This window comes from Ceratotherium simum, chromosome 2, assembly GCF_057802395.1.
Source record: "Ceratotherium simum simum isolate JZ-2026a chromosome 2, ASM5780239v1, whole genome shotgun sequence".
Classification (NCBI taxonomy): Eukaryota; Metazoa; Chordata; class Mammalia; order Perissodactyla; family Rhinocerotidae; genus Ceratotherium; species Ceratotherium simum.
The window spans coordinates 78,671,645-78,677,545 of record NC_141901.1 but is presented as its reverse complement, the minus strand read 5'-3'; positions in this window follow the sequence as shown (position 1 = coordinate 78,677,545).

Genomic DNA, 5,901 nt, shown 5'->3' with positions numbered 1-5,901 from the left:
GAGTCATGCATTTTCATGGCCACCACAAAGATGGAGAAACTGGACAACATCTTGACTGGGTAATCAAAATAAATATCACCCACGGGGGGCAGACAAATACCACGTGACTCTGGATATGGTATCCCAAGGAGGACACCACTTTGCTTCTGTGGTATTCCTGCTGAAAATGCGTAACCTGAATCCAATCACTAAGAAACATCAACAAACCCAAATTAGAGGCTATATGTAAAATAATACCAGTATTTTTCAAAAATCTCAGTGTCATGAAAGACAAAGAAAGGCTGAGGAAGTGTTCTAGATGAAAGGAAACTAAGGAGGTATGACAACTAATTTCAGCAGTGACCCTGGACTGGATCCTGTACCAGAGGGGGAAGAATGCTATAAAGAGAATTATTGGGACAATTAATAAAATTGGATTGGGGACTGCAGATTTGATAAAAGTACTGTATCAATATTAAATTCTCTGAATTTGTTCATTGTACTGTGATTATATAAGAGACTCTTCTTAGGAAATACACATTGAAGTTATTAAGGCACAAAGGGGCATGTCATATACAACCTTCTCTCAAATGGTTCAGAAAAGTAAATTATATAAATTAGAGAGACAGAGAATATGAAGGGCATTTTCCAAAGGCTACACTAATTGAGATGCATGTACTACTGTTGACTTCGCCGATGATCAAATACCGCACCGAGGCATGAAAAGTACATGAGCGATATTAAAACACGTTATTAACACTGACTCTCCTGGCTTCCAGCCATGAGATAAAAGAGGTGCTGAGCTGAAGTTTTATGAGGTGGCTATCTTTTTTCAATCACAACTATTTGGTGATTCATTATTGCACGTGCCAGAAACTCCACCCCAGTGGATTCAATTATCTGTTTTATTTTCATTTTCTTTTTTTAAAGAATCTAGTTGAATAAGATTCTAATTGTGGACATGTTGACTTTGATCCATTAATCAGTACTACCATCAGTACTACCATACTAGTTTATGTCAAAGTGGGGAGGGGGGAATGATCAGTCTGCCAGCATACGTTTTAAGCTATAGAAATTTAAAAATAGATACTAGGTCAAGAAGAACACACCAAGACATCTAAGATGTCCTTATCAAGCTCTGATTTTCACAATTCTTGCACAAAAAAAAAAACAGGCTTATAACTTTAGGTTTTATCTTCATTCACGCAATGTGTCCAATTATCCTTCTCAAAGCTTCCTTACATCCAATATCTCCTAGACAGTCCATCAACTTTGTGAACTATCCAGCTCTAAAGATGGGCAGCCTAGGTCTGAGTCCCAGCTCCGGTGGTTACTGTTGTGCGACCTTGGACAAGTTACTTAACCTCTCTGTACTCTCAATTTTATTATCCCTGTATTACAGATAAGAATTCTGAGGCTTGGAGAAGCTTAACAACTTGTCTAAATCACTTGGCCATTTAGTGTTATTCCTGGGACCTTCTATGGAGCTTTCAACTCCCCTACAAAGATACGGATTATTTTCCATTAGCACCAGCATTGTGTGAGTTCAAGGAATGTTGCTTAACAAGGTGTTGTTTGAAATAGAAGTCACATTTCTCATTAGGTAAGTTAAACATTTTTTTTCTGCGATTCAGTTCTGTTCAGTAAGCATTATTTAGAAGGCAGGCAGCAGAAAGAGAAGATGAGGGAGGGCTTTGGGGTGGAAGCTTTGGATTTGAAGCCAGGCTCTGCCATTTACTCTGGGCTCAGTTTTCTCTTTGGTAAAACAGAAATCCTGACACGTAAGCTGTAAGTTTGTTGGGAGGAGTAGCAATAATACATGTACATAGTAGGCATTCAACCAAATACAGCTTTTAAAAAATGTACTATTTTTTGAGCGCTTGCTACTTGCCAGGAACCTTGCTATGCACATGAAATACAAAAACACAGAAAATCTAGTCCTTGCCATTGGGGGCTCACCCTCCAGGAATTTGCAATGGTTCTTCATGCAGTAAGGATACTAAGCCAGTCATATATGCTGCAATTATTTTTTTCCCAGTGTGCTTTTGAAATTTTGTTTACATTCTTAATTCTCTCAAGTTTTTCATTTTTATGTACTAAATCCATCTTATTTTTCTTTTATGGTTTATTTGCAGTTTTAAACTCAGAAATCCCTTCTCTGCTTCTTGGATGAGATCAATATTCATCTATATATTTTTCTAGTTCTCTTACAGTCTTAGCTTTTCACATTTAAAGCTTTAACCCATCTGGATTTATTTGGCTACATAGTTGTAAGACACATTCCTGATGATACTGGTTGATGATACTAGCTCACTTGGCTTGCGCAGGTTTCTGCCTCAATAACTTACCCTCTGAGCTGCCTGTTGTGAACATGAATTGCCATTCTTTGAAAAGCCCTGGGGGGGGGGGGATATACATCCATGGGTTTTATCCCATTTAGTTACTTCGTTTTTTTTTTGCAGGGAAGGATTCACCCTGACCTAACATCTGTTGCCAATCTTCCTCTTTTCTTTTCCCTCCCCAAAGCCCCCCCAGTACATAGTTGTATATTCTAGTTGTAAGTCCTTCTAGTTCTATGTGAGCCACCACCACAGCATGGCAACTGACAGACAGGTGGTGTGGTTCCTCGACTGGGAAATGAACCTGGGTTGCCGAAGTGGTGAGAGCACCAAACTTTAACCACTAGACCATCAGGGCTGGCCCTAATTGCTTCACTTTTAGTGCAGAACAATAAATGTCAGTTGTTTTGTCTCAAGCATATAAACGTGGAAACTTGGACAGAATACTTTGTGTAAGGGCTAAAGGTCAGGGCCTCCCTCCGCCTAGAGAAGAGTGTGAGAGAGGTGAAGCCATGTCATCACCCTATTAGCACAGCCATGCCTACCCCCAACTTCCCCCATCTGCCTGTCATCTCTTCCCCTCATGCTCATCTTTTCCAGATGGACTATGGAGCCATTTATGCAAGGGAGATAAAAGTCTAGGAGAATAATCATCACTGACCCACCCACCGCTTCCTCAGTCCATTACTATGATTTCTTAAAAGCTATTTCAGGAACTTGACCTTCTTGAGAAAAGATATGGGAAGCAGTTTCCATGTGAGTCTGGCTGGAAGCTCAAATGCATTTCCCCAGAGATCAGACGTGGGTTGGGCAGCCTCACTGTCCAGGAATGATTGTGGACATGATAGTTGCCCCGCATAGTGTCTTGTTGGTCATTCAGGGTCACGGTGCTGGTGTGGATCAGCTTAAAGCCATGGCTTGGCCCTCTGAGCACGCTGAGAGAGTGAACCCCCAGGGGTCTGTGCCAGACTGCCTACCATGCCCCTCAGAGCACAGATCAGTTCCCTGCTCCATGTCAGCCTGCAGAGCTTCAAGACTTCTCTCTCACCACCAATGCCCAGCCTGGATTCCTTGACCTCCTGCGTTGAGACGCCTGATAAGGTTTCCCACCCCTCTGCCACCTCACACATTCCACACATTAACAAAGTGTTAGGAGCTTACCACCCCTCATCCTCACAGGATGAGCTCACTGGAGGCAGGTGGAGCTTGAAAGGAGGCATCACTGGGTTGGTCTTGGTACAAACTACTGACCTTCTCTGCAGGGGTCTGGCCATCAGCTCTACGTGCACTCGGGCATTTGTACAACTCCATGTTTTCCTCATTTGTGAGGTGGGGGCCATGCCACATTCTCTGCCCCGTCCCTCCACAGTCTCAGGCTACCTTGGCCCAGGAGCATTCCTCTAACATGACCACATTCACCATCATCCTCCAAATCAGGACAGTGGGGGTGGGCCCAACACAATCCATTCTCAGTGTCCCTCCATCAGCTCACCTCCCCGTCCCCTGACCCTCAATATCCCTGAACCTCTCCCCATGCCACTGTCCCAGCCTAAGGGGGCATAAGGGCAAAGCACCTCCAAGCACTGACTTATAGCACCCTCCTTTCCCAGGTGACCACCCTGAACGTTCCATGATCCCAAATCTTGATAGTGGTCATGGGCAGGGGGCAGGATGGATGGAATCTTCATCAAGTCTCTGTGAATCTGTAAGCTTCAGACTAAAGATGTTAGGCTGGCTTTGTTAGCAGTTACATCCACCAGTCTTGCCACCTTTATAGACACAAACTGTGGCTGGCCAAGGTTAGGGTACTTTAGAGAGGGTGCGTGTGTGTGTGTGTGTGCGTGTGTGTGTGTAGGGTAGGACGGGAGGGATGATACAGAAACAGAACGTCTTTGATAAGCTTCTTTTAAATACATTGGAAGGAGAAATATCCATGTGATAGAAAGACTCATTCAACCCATTCATTCTTTTTTTTTTTTTTTTGAGGAAGATTGACCCTGAGCCAACATCTGTTGCCAAGCTTCCTCCTTTTTTCCTTTTTTTTTCCCCTCCCCAAAGCCCCAGTAGATAACTATCATAGTTGTACATCCTTCTAGTTGCTCCATGTGAGACGCCGCCTCAGCATGGCTTGATGAGCGATAAGTAGATCCACGCCCCGGATCCAAACCGGCGAATCCTGGGCCACCAAAGCGGAGCAAGCGAACTTAACCACTATACCACCCGGCCGGCCCCTCAACCCATTCATCCTAATAAATGTATTTCTCAATAATGGAAGTTATGAAAAGAGATCCTCCCCTCTAAATGCATAGTCCAAAAGCATGAAATCCTAAGAAAATGACAGGGTATTTAGCAGAGAAGTCTTTTGAGAAAAAAAATATATATACACACAGATTGATAAAACATATATATGAGATCTGATGTATTCCTTAGAGACAGTTTTCAGGCAAATTTCTCATTGTGTTTGTTATTGTGTTTAATTACAGGGTGATAGCATCACTCTATTTTTTTTTTTTTTTAATCTAGATGATTGCAGTACCTTTGTAACAAACTCCCCTGCTTATCTCACTCCACCCCAATCCATCAGTCACAGTTCTGCCTTTTCTGGTCATGTAGCTCGCAGGTCTAAAGCCCTCTCGTGGTATTCACAGTCCTTATGGCCTCCTCGCCTTGTCAGTTCTCCAGTCTTGTCTGCTAGCATTTTCCCCAATATATAACCTATATCTGACCACTCCAAAACATAGTTTTTTTGTGTGTGTGAGGAAGATCAGCCCTGTGCTAACATCTGCCAATCCTCCTCTTTTTTTTTTTTTTTGGCTGAGGAAAACTGGCCCTGGGCTAACACGCCCATATTCCTCCACTTTATATGGGATGCCGCCACAGCATGGCTTCCCAAGCGGTGTGTCGTGCACGCCTGGGATCCGAACTGGCAAACTCCGGGCCGCTGCAGCGGAGCACGCACACTGAACTGCTTGCGCCACAGGGCCGGCCCCCAAAACATAGTTTTTCTAACTGACCAGGTTCTCTCTCAGATGTCCAAGTCTTTGCCATACTATTCCCTTGATCCAGAAAGCCCACACCATGGCCAGCTGGTCAAATACAATGTATTATTCAAGTCTCAGTTCTAGCATTGTCTGGTTCTCCTCAAGAGGTCTTAATTTATTCTTCAGGCAGACAGGAACTACCGCCATTCTGCTCTCACATGATACCTTGGGTGACCTTGATTTATCCTTGCTTGGTACGTGGTGTCTCTCCCATTAAACACCAAACTTCTTGAGGAAAGTGATCATGTCAGTCATTCCCTGTGTCCTTAGTACCCAGCACAGTATTGGAAATCAACAAATATGTACTGAATTAATGATCTTTAATAGCATCACCATTTTCCATCTGTACATCATATCTTTATCTAGTGTCTCCCCAAATTAATGGTGCTTATCACTTCCCTTGCTTAATTTGTCATCTAAGAAACTCCCACACTTATTAGCTAAGCCTACCTTTCAAACCCCCTGCTGGAGAAGATTAAATATTGATAGCAACTCCCTCCCCAAAGGCAACCAAGAGCTGTAACCCAAGTCACTATCCTGTT